Source organism: Mauremys mutica, chromosome 8 (assembly GCF_020497125.1).
Source record: "Mauremys mutica isolate MM-2020 ecotype Southern chromosome 8, ASM2049712v1, whole genome shotgun sequence".
In the NCBI taxonomy this organism is placed as follows: Eukaryota; Metazoa; Chordata; order Testudines; family Geoemydidae; genus Mauremys; species Mauremys mutica.
Window position 1 is genome coordinate 54,246,915 of NC_059079.1, and position 15,960 is coordinate 54,262,874.

Below are 15,960 nucleotides of genomic sequence, written 5' to 3' on the forward strand. Positions count from 1 at the left end.
ATTCGTTCAAAGCACATTAGGATTTGTTTTTGCTTTCCCTCTGACTTTCCTGGTTAAGTGGGAGGGGTAGGTCTTTCATTCTGTAGGAGGTGTACTCCTTCTGAAAGGTCAAGACTATTAGCGTGCATAAAACTCACATTGTGATTACATTCTGCCTACTTGACCCTAATATGTTGGCATTTATTCCTTCCGTCTTCAAACTATTACGAGGTATGGTGCACTGCCAAAAAAACTGCCATATTCCACCTGAGAGGTGGCTGTATTTCAGTGGCTGGTGAAATTATTCCCCTGTGTACATCTCTGGCTATATCCAGGCTAAAAATTCATAACTTTCAGTGAGAGCCATGTGCATATCTGTAACTGGAATATGGCAGCTAGGTAGTAAAAACATTTTGAGATCCTTTGGGATGAAAGGCATTGTGTAAATGTAAGACTTTATTCTATAGGTATATAACATATTGGTGTTTTTACTCTGAAACACAAGGGCAGTGCTCCCAAGTGATGGGAGTAACTTGGAATCTCTCTAGGATAGTGAAGTCCAATAAATGCGTGCTTTGCTGTTCTCTGCAGGAACTCACATTACAAGGCTTCATTTGCTATAAATACAGTATGTTATTGCAGGGCTGTATCCTGTTTGGAAGTGACCTCATCGAGTTTCTGTTGGTGGTTAGTGGTCTTCTACCACATGATCTATGAATACACGTGATACTGTATTGCCATTAGAGAAACATCAGCATCAGCATTGTATTATTGATGCTTCAAGTATCCAAACCACTCTGCTTCATTACTGTTTCATGTACTATATACTGAGTAATAACATGAGAGCGAGAGAACTCAGTGTTTCTAAAACTAAACTCTTTATGAAGAGAAATATTTACAGAGATGCTGCAACTGCAACTAGTGTTAAAGCCATGTGCAAACAGACTGGCTTCCTGGTACTTCCTTAAAACTCTTTCCTCCTGCATATTGTGCTGCTCCTGCCAAGTTCCATACAGGTTGCTACATGTTTCCTTATAACAACTGTTGTTGTGTCTTTTGTGAAAGCATTTGCTGACCTGCTGGGGCCAGAGGTTACTAGTATGTAGCTCAGTGCAGGGACATGGTCTTTACCATAAGCCAGTTGCAGCCTGTTAGGTCTTACAGTCTGTCAAGTGTTGGTCCCTGAGCCAGTCTCCCACTTCTTGTTTGTGTTTTTGCAGGTGATGGGGGACTTGCTTCAACCCTGTTGCTGCCTTTATTCTGTTGGATGGTTGTCACGGTCTGGGGAGTGCAATCCAGACCAGTAATGTGTTGTGTCACCACTTGGCCAGCAACCCTGGGTACCAAGTTACAATGCTTTGCTGCTGTAGCTCCCAGCCTGAGATGCTCCCAGCTAGCCTATAAGCATGTAGGTCACAACCTGAGTTACTCTGCTCCACTTCAGGTGCACATGTGCCTTTTGAGCCCTCGATCAGAGATTTTCAGTTACTGTCTGTTTGGCCTGTGCATGTACCCTGTGCCTCCTTGTGTCGGACATCAAGATTCTATATGGCTGAACAAGAGAACTTCCCTTAATTCCTTCTCGACCACCTTGGCCTGAGATGGAGCCCTGGCATGTCTGCCTTGAACATGCCTGGACTTTTCTATTTTTCTATAGTGGTTAAGATAGCTAGCTTCAAATGCTGCCTCTCCTGCCAAGAGGCTATACCTGTGAGCATGGCCACTCAAAGTGGGTCCATTGCCTGGGGGAATCCGACATCTCCCAGAAATGCAGTTTCTGCCTGGCCCTCAAATCCAGGACAAGGAAGAATAGGGAGATTAAACTCAGACTGTTGAAGATTAAATGCTTTGGTCAACTTCTGAGTCAGTGACTCTTTACCCCCCACCCCACCCCCGTATATCTATCTCTGGATAGATCCAACGCTCCTTCAACTTCAGTGCAATCTTCCCCTAAGAAAAGGAAGACTTTGGATGCTTCAGGAAAGGCTTCCAAAAAGAGAAGTATGGACTGTCACCTTAAGGAGCCAGCTCCAAAACAGTCCAGGTCACCGTTGAGATTTACAGTCTCCAAAGCCTCAACCTTTTAACTTGTTACCGTTGAGTTGAAGGACTCCTCTGCTAGTACCGGTGGGGGCGCAAAGTTCTGGAGCTTTAAGTATCAGCAAAAAGGTCGAGCATAGGCATTTGAGACTGGTGCCGGTGAGCTCAGCCCTGCTGTTGGTACCTGTGCATTCAGTCCAGCCATTGGTACCATAGGCGGCAGGTTTGTATAATTTTTGGTGGGGCCCAAAATGGTGGTGCCCCCCCCCCACTCCCGCCCTGTAAGCCGATATAAAATGAAGCTACAGAGCGTCAGTGCCACAAGATTACAAGGTTGGAGAAGGGGTAGGGGGTTCCAGGGGCCAGTCAAGGGACAAGGAGCAGGGGAGGTTGGATGGGGCAGAGGTTCGGAGGGGCAGTCAGGGGACAGGCAGCAATTGGATAGGCATGGGAGTCCAGGGGGTTGATCAGGGGACAGGTAGGGGGTGGGGTCCTGGGGAGAAGTTGGGTGGGGTCTCAGGAGGGGGCAGTTGGGGACAAGGAGAAGGGAGGCTTAGATAGGGGCTGGGGTCCCAAGGGCCAGTTAGGGGCAGTTGTCTCGGGAGTGGGTAACGGGGGACAAGGACCAGTGGTGCTTAGATAGGGGGTGGGGGTCCTGGGGGGCAGTTGGGGCAGGGGTCGGGGGAGGGGGCAATCAGCGGCCAGGGGCTGGGATTCAAAGGGCTCTGAGCTGCTGGCAGCCGCGGGGAGCCCTGAGCCCTTTAAATCCCAGCCGCCGCGGCTGAGATTTAAAGGGCTCTGGGCTCCCCGCTGCTGCCGGCAGCCCAGAGCCCTCTGATTCCCGGCCACGGCTGGGATTTAAAAGGCTCTGGGCTCCCTGCAGCAGCGGGCAGCCCAGAGCACTCTGATTCCCAGCCGTGGCTGAGATTTAAAGGGCTCTGGGCTCCCCGCTGCTGCCGGCAGCCCAGAGCCCTCTGATTCCCGGCCGCGGCTGGGATTTAAAGGGCTCTGGGCTCCCCGCGGTTGCAGGCAGCCCAGAGCCCTCTGATTCCCAGCCGCGGCTGAGATTTAAAGGGCTCTGGGCTCCCCGCAGCAGCGGGCAGCCCAGAGCCCTCTGATTCCCGGCCGCGGCTGGGATTTAAAGGGCTCTGGGCTCCCCGCGGTTGCAGGCAGCCCAGAGCCCTCTGATTCCCGGCCGCGGCTGGGATTTAAAGGGGCGAAACCTAGCTCCAAATATTGGTGGAGCAGAGCCCCTGATTTTGAATATTCCTGGGGCTTTAGCTCCACGAGCCCATATAAGTTGGCGCCCATGATTGGTACTTATGCCTTCAGCACCCTTGGCACCCAGCAAGCAATGGTGCCGGACATCAATGATACTGTCGGCTTCTGCAACCATGTCCTCAGTTTCTCTGTCAGTACCAATCCCCTTCTTGGTACCATAAGAATTTAGATATACAAAAGACCTCTCAATAATGGATGAAATGGAGTCCCCTCTCCTCATGGGTACCAAGCATCTCTCGATACTGACACCCTGATCTCTGGGGCATGGGGAGCCCACCTCAGTGCCCTCATGATTCAGGGTAGATGTACAACTCAGGAAACTAGTCTCTGCATCTATCTGTTGGCAAGGCTGACAGGAACACTTGCCTTCATTACTACCTCTCATTCAGGCAAATCAATCAGGGTCATGATGGATAAGCTATCCTGCATGTTCTGTATCAACAAGCAGGGAGAAGCAAGATCCCCCTCCCTGTGTGCCGAAGTCATGAAACTATGGAACTGGTGCATAGACGTAGACGTCTTTCCTCCAATGCCTCTGATACTAAGGGTGATGAACAAGATCAGACAAAACAGGGCCAAAGTTATCCTTATAGTACCAGTCTGGCTGAGACAAGCCTGGTACCCTTACCTGCTTCACCTATTTATCCAACCTTAGCTCAAGCTCCCTATCATTCCCCATCTCCTGTTGTGTGCTTCATCCCAACCTAGTGGTTATCCACCTAAGTGTTCCTTGATGATTCACAGGGTTAGAATCCTTCTGTTCTACGGAGGTACAACAGGTGTTACTGAATAGTAGAAAGAAGTGAATCCACAATACTTACCTGAAGAAATGGAAGAGATTCTTCCACTGGTGTTGTCATCGCTGCCTCCTGCCTGATTTGATGCCATTTTCAGTCATCCTGGATTATTTGTTCGAAATTGGGGTATTCAGTTGGTTCAATTAAGGTCCATTTGGCTGCAATATCAGCCTTTCATCCTCTGGTAGAAGGATTCTTCATATATGCTCACCCAGTATTGTCTAGGTTTATTAAGGGTTTGGGGAATCTCTACCTGCAGATTAGATACTCCATCCCAATATGGGATCTTAATCTGGTACTCAGTTATCTTATGAGACCTCCATTTAAGCCAATGACAACCTGTTCTCTGCTCCATATATCTATGAAGAAGGCCTTTGTAGTAGCCATCATGTTAGCCCATAGGTTCAGGGAGATTGGAGCCTTGATGGCAGATTTCCCACTTTATGGTATTCTACAAGGACAAGGTCTCTTTATGTCCCCACCCTAAATTCTTACCTAGAGTTTTATGGGAGTTCCACCATAATCAATCCATTAATCTACAAGTGTTTTTTCCCCCCTAAGCCACATACTTCTTTGCAGGAGTTCTGTTTCCATACCCTGGATGTTTTAAGGTGTTTGCTTTCTACTTAGATGGGACCAAGCAACTTAGAAAGTCACCTAGGCTGTTCATCTCCTTTGCAGATAGATCCAAGATGTCCATGAGCTCTGCTCTGAGACTATCAAGATAGATATCTGGGTGTATTATTGCTTGTTACGATACTGCAGGCATTCATTCCCTCAAGAGGGTGATAGCACATTTGACCAGATCACAGGCAACATCTACGGTGTTACTTAAGAGTGTGCTAGTATCCAAGATATATGCATTGCCACTACATGGGCTTCAATATACATTTTTTCTAAACATTACGCCCTGATCCATGCTGTCGGATCCAATTCAGCACTTTGTTGTGCAGCTCTATCTTCAGTTCTGGACTCTGTTCCAAAGCTCCCTCCTCCATTTGGAGATACTGCTTGGAAGTCACCTGAAGTGGACAATCCATAGGGACATGACTCAAAGAAGAAGAAGGGGTTACTCACTTTGTGCAACAACTGCAGTTCTTTGAGATGTGTCCTCCTATGGGTGCACCACTATCTGCCATCCTTCCCCTCTGCTTTGGACTGTTCCCTAGGGAACATTTGGATAGAGAAGAAAATGAGTGCGGTTCACCCATACACCCCTATATAGTCTTGATGTCCAGTAAGAGGAGGCATAAGACACATGCACAGGCCAAATGGACACACTAACTGAAAATCTCCAATCAAGGTCTCAAGATGCGGATGCGAATCTGAAGTGGAGCACCAATAGGAACACACATCTTGAAGTACCGTAGTAACTGCATAAAGTGAGTAATGCCTTCCCTTCAAATGCAGCATTGAATTGGTTTATAGTAAAAATATAACAAATGTATTAACAATAGGATATAGGATAAGTGATGCCAAGAAAAAGGAATAAAGTTGGAAAGGGTTACAAGCAAATAAAAGGGAAAACATGCATCTAAAAGTCTAAAACTTAACCTAGCAAGGTACAGGCTTTGTTCAAGATAGTTTTGCTCACCAGTCTTCCTTCTTTCCAGACATGGCTGACTTTCCCTCAGTCAGGACCTTCCACAGAAGTACAAGATGCTGGCTTCCCTTGTCTTCGTAGGGGAAAGATATTCACCTAAGCAGGTTTCTCACCTATATTCAGTTCCCAGAGACTTTAATCCCACCCCCTCTTTGTTGTAGGACCTATCTTTCTCAGCTTGCAAGAACTCTGTTCCCTTGTGTCTGTCTAGTGATGGATGTCAAAGATGGCTTCTGTGTTTGCTTATACCTTGCAAAGTTCATTGACTCTGTTTGAAGAGGCAGGATGACCTCATACTGTTTTTCCCTTTCTGTGGGCTTCCCATCCCCCTGTACGTAATTGGGGCTTCCATCATGCTTAATTTACACAGGAGACAGGTAAATAGCTGTGATGTTTAATCCTCTCTGAGAGAGTCCTGCTTTCCCTTTGTTTGGACATAGACTGTAAAGCCTAATATCAATGAGTATCCATAATTCCTTATAATGTTCTAATACGTACATTTTACTATTCTATTAATCACCAGTGTGTCAGAGGTTTTCATAAAACACCTCATGCAAACTTTTATAATACAGTAATATTATATACAATCAATTCTTTCAATTGCTTATCACTGAAGGTTCAAAATCCCCCTCCGTTGAGCGGGACGCAGTTGAGCCAGGCACGGTGGATGAACCGTCAGTCAGCGAAACGGGTGAAGCCACCCCCAGCGAGGAAGTGGTTGCTGGCGTCCCACTTGCTGGTCAACACAAAGGCTTTACCCTGGTCCGGTTTATGCTTCAGGGTTTCCATGTACAGCAAGTGGATGGCAGCCTTCAGGGTCCTCTCCAGCAAGCCACTGGCGCTCGGGGTGACAATGGTGTTGTCGTCAGACCTGATCTGCGGCACCTGGGCTCCCACTTCCTGGTGTCCCGCGCACCACTCCCAGTGGTAGCCAATGCGCTTCCCCAGGCGACGTGTGGCGTTGCAAGTGTTTGACCACAGTGTATTACATGAGTCCTTTTAGATACAGATTATAACATAGTGAGGTGGGTGTAATGAGCATTTCAGTCCTGACGAGTTGTTGACACAGAGTAGTGAACCACTAATGGGCCTTTGTGTCACAATGATGTCCTATTGATGCTCTGTATTGCTCATATACCTTGTTTCTTCTGACTTTCTTATATCAGGCAAGCTGAGGGCAGAAGCTCTATGTTCTCCTGGTCCTGGCCTTGGCCCCACATGTTTAGCTGTCCCATGGCCTGGGCCCCAAGTGTGCCAGCTGTCTGCGTCTACTCTGTAGTTGTCTCTGGTTTTGTCTCCACCACTGACCTGAGTCTGTAGCTGCTGTGCGTGACCTGTGTCCTACTGCAACTTGGACTGTTGCCTTTTGCCATTGCTTTATGCGGCTATTTGATGATTGGATCCAAACATGCTCACCTGTGTGTAATGGCCTTAGGTCGTTGACTCCTTTATAGTAGGCAGTCTGCCTAGCTGAATGGTCTCTTAATTGCCCATCATCCATGCACTGGTCTGAAGCATGGGAAGCAAAGTCTTGGACTCCTACCTATTCTCAGGCTTGTCTCCTAACTTCTCTGGGCCTGTTTCCCTGTCAGTTAAACTTTTTTTTAAAACTTTCCTTAGAGATTTAGCTAACATTTGTAAAGCACTTTGAGATCGTTGAGCAAAAAGTACTAGAAGTGTAAAGTCTGTATTAAATTTAATTATAATTTTTATTTATTTATTTAATTTATATATTATATTATATTTATTAAACTTCTGTTGTAAGGAAGGGCAACCCAGGGGGGTCTTTCTTTTCCATATTGGGGAATAGCATTTACAGTATTGCAAAAGAAATGGTCTGTTTGTTTTGATGAATAACATGTTCAGTTTTCACACATCCCAAAGTATCCTGAATACAAGGCTTGGCTAGCTGTACAGTTTAGCAAAGTAATGGTGCTTCCAAAGGGCATGAGTCAGTGAGTCTCAGCACTGCAGAATGAATGAAGATCCAAAACAAACCCACAAAGCTTTTTAGTCTCAGGGCTTGGCTACACTTACAAATTTGCAGCGCTGCAGCAGGGTGTGAAAACACACCCTCTGCAGCGCTGCAAATTGCGGCGCTACAAAGCGCCAGTGTAGTCAAAGCCCCAGCGCTGGGAGCCGCGCTCCCAGCGCTGTCCGTTATTCCCCACAGGGAAGTGGAGTACGGACAGCGCTGGGAGAGTTTTCTCCCAGCGCTGGTGCTTTGATTACACTTAGCGCTTCAAAGCGCTGCCGCGGCAGCGCTGCCGCGGCAGCGCTTTGAAATGCAAGTGTAGCCAAAGCCTTTGTAGACGAAACTGCCTAATATATTTGGAAAGGTGGAAATATATTGCTGTCTGGTTATCACGTTTAATCAAAGTCTTGGCAAGAGCTGAGGAAACACTTCTAGTCCCTTAGGAGTTTACTCACCTCCCCAAACATAGGTTTTTCCATGCAGCTGCACACAAGTACAGAATGAAGAGTGAGTTCTGCTGATAGTTATATTGAGAAATTAGTTGTTGCCATTACATTTGTTAAATAGCCAAAAATTCATTGGCTTTCTTCAAACGCCTACTTGCATTGCTGTGTTGTCTTATAACCAGGTTAACGGCTCCTTTGTTGGTGCAATGACTTAGCCTGGAATGGCCTTATATTCAAACTAATCACTTAGAAAGACACGGTCGGGTACTTTAAACTGGATATAGAATTATTCACTTGTTCTAAACTGTGGGGTAGTGTTAGGTGGTATAAAGTAGGAGCCACACTTTGTTTCAGAGATGGCTGCATTTCTGTAATTCCTGTTTAAGAAAACCAGCATCTAAGCAAATCAAAACACCAATGCTTATCTGAGCAGTCTGCCTCTGAACAATAGCCACAGAACCAAAACTGTGAGCATATAATCTGTTACAATACACACATAAATAGAAGCAGTTTGAACTGAATTGTTATGACACCTACAGGGACCTGATTTTTAGACATACTGAGTATCCCCATTTTCAACTAAAGTCAGTGGGAGCTATGGATGGGTACTTAGCACCTCTGATAGTCAAGCCCATGGAGTGCTCAGAAAAGTTTGTCATTATTTTGACTAGTATATGTGTACCCCTACATTTACAATGGAGTACCAAAGGATTCAGCCATGCAGTTCCCAATATTAATGGGTGTCCTCTGGCTAATCCCCCATGTACTATTTTGATGAATTTAGGGTTGAGTTTATGAATCTCTCTTCAGAGTTCTTAGAGGGATTTACATTGGAAGCTTGTTCTGTTCACCAGATACAAGATTCATTGCACGCACCTATCTGATGCTTTGAATGAACTTAAAAATGCCTTTGTGAGACATGCAAATTTCAGGAGAAATATGAGGTGTCATATTGCTAACAGATGGCTTTCCATCCCTTGAAAAGGAGCTTTATAGCAGATAATGTACTAATGAATTGCTTTCAGTTTAAGTTTATAAAGGGAAGTACCATTAGCAAGCACTCCATCTGCAATGGCTACTAAGAATCAGGGCTTGTCTATACTAGGAAATTTACTGAAATTGCTATTATGGATTAATTATTCTGAAATAATTATTTCAGTATAGGCCTCAATGTAGACACTTATTTTGCAATAAAAGGCCCCCCCCCCTTAGCTTAATCTGTAATAGAAGGATACTATATTAATCATTCTAGAATTGCTATTTTGGTTAATTTCCAAGTGTAGAAAAATCCTTAGGTTTGAAGTATCTGTCTAAATACTTATATGACCCTTATCACCAGAGTATCTGAGTACATCACAGTGATTAATGAATTTATCTTCCGAGCACCACTGTGAAATATGGAAGTATTAATATAGTGCCCATCTATAAAAAGGGAAATAAGGACAACCTGGGGAATTACACACTAGTCAGCTTAATTCAATATCTGGAAAAATAATGGCGCAAATAATTAAGCAATCAATTTGGAAACACCTAAAAGATAATAAGGTGATAAGTAACAGTCACTATGGATTTGTCAAGAACAAATCATGTCAAACCAACCTAATAGCTTTCTTTGACAGGATAACAAGCTTTGAGGATAGTGGGAAGCAGTAGATGTGGAATATCTTGACTTTAGTAAGACTTTTGATACTGTCTTGCATGACTTTCTCATAAACAAACTAGGAAAATACAACCTAGATTGAGCTACTATAACGGGGTTGGCAAACTTTTTGACCTGAGGGCCACAGCAGGGTTCCGAAACTGTATGGAGGGCTGGGTAGGGAAGGCTGTGCCTCCCCAAACAGCCTGACCCCCACCCCGTATCTGCCCCCTCCCACTTCCCACCCCCTGACTGGCACCTCAAAACCCCCGACCCATCCAACCCCTCCTGCTTCATGTCCCCTGACCGCCCCCTCCTGGGACCTCCCACCCCTAACCACCCCCCCCAGGACTCCACCTCTATCGAACCCCCCCTGCTCCCTATCCCCTGACTGCCCTCAGGACCCCCTGCCCCTTATCCAGCCCCCCCGCTTCCCACCCCCTTGCCGGTCAGAACAGCAGGACTGGCAGCTGTGCCACCCGTCCAGAGCCAGCCACACCGCTGCGCTGCCCGGCAGGAGCTCGCAGCCCCGCCCCCAGAACACTGGCAGCACGGCAAGCTGAGACTGCGGGGGAGGGAGGACAGCAGGGGAGGGGCTGGGGGCTAGCCTCCCCAGCCAGGAGCTCAAGGGCTCGGCAGGGTGGTCCTGCAGGCTGGATGTGGTCCACGGGCTGTAGTTTGCCCACTTCTGTACTATAAGGTGGGTGCATAACTGGTTGGAAAACCATTCCCAGAGAGTAGTTATTACTGGTTCACAGTCAAGCTGGAAGGGTATATTGAGTGGGGTCACGCAGGAATCAGTTCTGGGTCCAGTTCTGTTCAATATCTTCATCAGTGATTTAGATAATGGCATAGAGAGTACACTTACAAAGTTTGTGGACGATATTATGTGGGGAGGGGTTGCAAGTGCTTTGGATGATAGGATTAAAATTCAAAATGATCTGGACAAACAGGAGAAATGGTCTGAAGTAAATAGGATCAAGTTCAATAAGGACAAATGCCAAGTACTCTCCTTGGGAAGGAACAATCAGTAGCACACATACAAAATGGGGAATGACTACATAAGAAGGAGTATTGCAGAAAGGGATCTGGGGGTCATAGTTAAGGCTATGTTCTAGTCACAGGTATTTTTAGTAAAAGTCATGGACAGGTCATGGGCAATAAAAAAAAAATGTACGACTCGTGATCTGTCCATGACTTTTACTATATACCCCTAACTAAAACTTGAGCTGGGGGGCCACAGGTGCTCTGGGGGAGTTGGCCGGAGGTGCCGCAGATGCAAGAGGAGGGAGGTGGCAGCACGCAGCCTGGGACCCCCGCTGGTGGTGATGGGTGCGGGCAGTGGCACACATTCCAGGACCCATGCTTGAGTGGGCTGGGGGGGTGGCCCAGGACCCCCTGCTGTTGCTGGGGAGGGTTGGCGGGGCTGGCAGGCTCCCTACCTGGCTCCCGTTGGCAGGTCCCTGTAGCTTCTAGGGGGAGGGGCAGCCAGGAGAAGCTCTGCGCGCTGCTCCCACCACAGGTGCTGGCTCCACATCTCCCATTGGCCGGGAACTGCAGCCAGTGGGAGCTGCAGGGGCAGTGCCTGCGGGTGCGGGCAGTGCACGGAGCCTCCTGGCCGCTCCGCCTAAGAGCTGCAGGGACCTGCCAATGGGAGCCGGGGAGCCCCCTTCCCCTGAGGTAAGCACTGCCCTGCTCCCAATCCCCTGCCCCAGCCCTGAGCCTCCTCCCACACACCCAAACTGCTGCTGCTGCTGGCCTAGGGACTGCCTGGCTTAGGTAGCCCCTGAGCCAGCACCGTCCGCTGCAGAAGTCATGGAAAGTCACGGAATCCATGACTTCCATGACAGACACGCAGCCTTAGTCATAGTGGATCACAAGCTAAATATGAGTTTACAGTGTAACACTGTTGCAAAAAAAAGCAAACATCATTCTGGGCTGTAAGTGGGAATGCTTGCTTACAACAGCAGGAGTGTTGTAAGCAAGACACAAGAAGTAATTCTTCCGCTCCACTCTGGGCAGATTAGGCCTCAACTGGAGTATTGTGTACAGTTCTGGGTGTCACATTTCAGGAAAAGTGTGGGCAAATTAGAGATAGTCCAGAGAAGAGCAACAAAAATGATTAAAGGTCTAGAAAATATGACCTATGAGGGAAGATTGCAAAAATTGGATTTGTTTAGTCTGGAGAAGACAAGACTGAGGGGGGACATGGTAATAGTTTTCAAGTACATAAAAGGTTGTTACAAGGAGGAGGGAGAAAAATCATCCCCCTTAACCTCTGAGGATAGGACAAGAAGCAATGGGCTTAATTTGCAGCAAGAACGGTTTAGGTTGGACATTAGGAAAAACTTCATGTCAGGATGGTTAAGCACTGGAAGAAATTGCCTAGGGAGGTTGTGGAATCTCCATCATTGGGGATTTTTAAGAACAGGTTAGACAAACACCTGTCAGGGATGGTCTACATAATATTTAGTCCTGCCATGGATGCAGGGGACTGGAGTAGATGACCTCTCTTGGTCCCTTCCAGTCCTACGATTCTATGATGTTTGCAGCTACCTAGCCTAAGCACACTTGCCCACAGAAAAGTGCATGAGCATAGGTCCCTTACTGAAATCATGAGAGTCACACAGTGCAGCTCCTTCTGGGCTTGACCACACCTCAAAGGTTCTCAGACAATGCCCCCATTTCTGACAGTACCTGGGACCTGTGTGCCTCACTCTGACTGAATTTTGCACAGTACAGCACACACAAGTCCTGGTTCCCCAGTGCCTTCACTTTGAGCAGTCACTCACACCTATTCAAAGTGAATGTAAAACTGCACTGAATCAGAATGGTAGAGGTTGCACACAATCTGCACAGGTGTAAATGACTGCATGAAGTGCAAGGCCCTGCAGAATCAAGCCCAAAAGGTGCGTAATAGCACTGCCTTTCCCTGTACTCTATGCAACTTTTCATAGGGCTGGTGCAATTCCATTCTACTTCTCTACTGCCTAGTACACAAAGGACAGCATGATTGGGACAGTATTGTACTTGTTGCTTTATATATGTTTCCTGATTGAATTGTTATTTCCCGCCCCCAACCATCCCACCTTCCTTTTTTTCACTGGGGCAGAGAGACCTCTGGACAGAGAGTATAAATTCTCTCGTTAAGTTAGGAAATGACAACGCTAAATTCTAGAGAGCAGAGTCCCATCACCACTAGCCTGTTGTCACATCTGCACCATCCAAGTACCATCCCTTCGGCTCATCCCTTTTTCCCTTTTGGTTGGAAATGAGCACAGCTGTTAAAAATGAAAACATGTGAGTCAGAATCCCAGCGTTGCAACAATTACAGTTCTGACTTCTTCTAGCCAAATCCATCTAAAATACAAGCAGCAGCACAGTCTGGCCCCCTTGTGGTCAAAATGATTAATTTTTATACTAAAAAAAGCTTGTAGGTTGGACATGTGCTTAATTTTTCAGCCAACAAAATAGAATTAATTGTACCAAATGTATTGTTACCCTACAGTTTTAATATCTTGGTGTGTAAGCTGTGACAAAAAATGTTATAAGCCAAGGTTGTGGAAACAGAGAAATGGTTGGAATCCTGACTGGGACAGTGTTAAAGTTCATGTAGTTAGTTGCAGTCATGATTAGTGAATCATATAGGGGCTAGCACAGGTCTGGGGAAACCTGGGGTCTATTACCATTTCTGATACTGACCCACTGTATGACCTTGGCCACGTTGCTTGACCTTTCTGGGCCCCAGACTAATTGTAAAATAGGGTTAATACTTCCGTACTATCTCTCAGTGGTATTGTGAGGCTTTACTAATTAGAGCCAAAGCATGCAGAACTTACCCATGTGCAACTCCTGTTACTTTCAGTGAATGGTTTGAATGAATAAAGTCTGCAGAATTGGGCCATTAGTGCTCAATCCTCTGCCCCAGTTCTGGTACATGGCAAGGGCTACCCTTAAGGGATGGCCAAGGAGTCCCCCTGCTGCAGGGGAACCATTAGGTTGTACAGTGATGGCACAGCTGGTTCTATACTCTCTGCTCCCCATCTTGGTGTAGGGGACAGAGAGCTGGCATCTCAGATGTGGGCACATTGCAGCATGCCCTACCAGATTTGCTGCGGATGATGTAATTTAGAGCATCTTAGGGCTGTTCTTCATTATGCCAGGGGCTGTTTCAGGCTGTATATGGCTCAGGTTCACAGATGTGGAAAGGTGGCTTAAACACTATTCCCACACCCTCTCCTTAGTTTTGCTGAGTGTAAACTTAACAGCTGTAAAGCTCTTTGCTCTTCCATAGTGGCTTTGATACAAGATCTCAAAGTATTATTATTGTTTATAGTGCAGTAATGGCAAGGTTCATGGCCCTGTTGTGCTAGGCACTGTACAGACATGACCGTGTATTACTATAAGGGGATTGCCAACCCCAGGTGGTTCAGAGTTCATGTTTAGTTTAGACTGGCATCCAAAAACTTAGCTGTTTGTCTGAACCTCATTGTCTGTGTAGTGATCCGTGGCCGTCCCTCCCTGTCAGTCTTGGAAGGAGGCCATGCCCCCTCACAACAGTGTGCAAAACAGGGCTGGAAATAGTGTGAGAACAGTCTCGTTGTCATACCAGATCAGCACTTTCATTCTCCAACCTTAGATGAAAATGAGGAGTGAAGAGGAAATGTGAAAGTGAGAAGAAGCAATGGGAAAAGTTAACCAAATGTTTTAACACTCAAAAATAGTCCCATTCCAGTTTCGGGCAGTCTTCTCCAAACTGGTCAGGTTATTTCCATGATTAAGATGCACCAACAGGGGAAAAGAGCTTGCTCTCCTGGAATGGCTTCAACCCAGAGAGACACTTCAGGTCTATAAGGACCTTTGCTGTGAATCTGCTGATTTTGGGGACCCTTTAAGTGTCATAGCTTAACTCTGGTTTCATTTTTAAAAAACCCTTAGGTTGTCCCTATTTCTTTTTTTCCAAGCTCATTTGTATGAGCTATCTGGTCTGTCCTCAGTGCATGTGCAGAGCCCCCATTAATCCACAGAAGTTTCCTACAAAGATGAAAAGCAGCATACATTCATATGAGAGATTTTACAGACAAGACTCATGTATTCATTCCCTGGCCTTCCTCATAAAACTCATTTATAAATTGTCTTAAAAAAAACCTAGCAAAACTAATTTCAGTGGAATAAACATTCTTCCCCTTCCTCTTATTCACGTCTCGTCCCCCACCCCTATATGCACATTATGATTAGAACTATTTATGCTGAAAGTATCTTGTCTTGAAAAGGGGGAACTAAGTAATGCAGCTTCATAATCTCCCCAAGATGGTAATACTCACAGAAGTGGTACTTATCCATTGTGAAGGCCACAGCTCTTCTGGTTCTCAAAGAATCTTGGCAAAGTGCTGTCTTAGGCCCAGACCCCTATCCAAGCAGACAGCTCAAGCAGTTGGACTGTACTATGGGATTTCTCCAGGGCTAGAGAAGATGGAATGTTTCCCAGAGGTCCTGGAAAAAATACACCCACTAAATGGCTGCTACTCCAGTGAGAGAGCTGCACTATTTGCATCTCCCACGTGAAGGGAACAGCCAATGGACCTAAGTAACTGATGTATTCATGACAGAACAGTCCATTGCAGCTATCTTGAAAGTGGTTTGTGGGGCTGGACAGAGAGCAGAGAAAATGGCATGTGATGTAACTTGCACTCTGTGACAGAGCATCTACCGTTTACAAAGAGCAAATACTCTAAACCAGTGGTTCTCAACCTTGTCCATATCGCAGCCCCCTTTTGTGCACTAGAACCTCCCCAGGACTCCTTCTAATGTAGCAATAGATGGAGGCCAGGGTGGCCAAGAACTGCAGGTCTAAGCAATAGTGGCAATGGATAGTTACCTGACAGGATATGTCTGTATAAAGTGTTCAGCAAATAACCTTGAATAATAGACTAGTTGTATAAAAATAGTCTTTGCAGGTAATGCATGAAAAAAGTCTAGTCCTTAGTTATTTAATTTGCCCATTTCTTTGTTATGATACATATAGGAAAAACTATCTTGACAAACTCCTAACTACTCTGCCTAGGATAAAAGGTATGTTAAAGTTAGCATGTGTTTACACTCTTCATTATGCTAGCTAACACATGCTAACTTTAACATACCTTTTATCCTAGGCAGAGTAGTTAGGAGTTTGTCAAGATAATTTTTCCTATATGTATCAT

The 15,960-nt window shown here is 46.1% G+C and overlaps 1 protein-coding gene across 1 annotated transcript in view; it reads left to right on the plus strand.

Annotated features, from left to right (window-relative positions):
* The window catches only part of NIBAN1 (niban apoptosis regulator 1), a 106,675-nt gene that overhangs the window by 65,627 nt on the left and 25,088 nt on the right, over positions 1-15,960 (plus strand). The gene's annotated exons all lie outside the window — the stretch shown is intronic.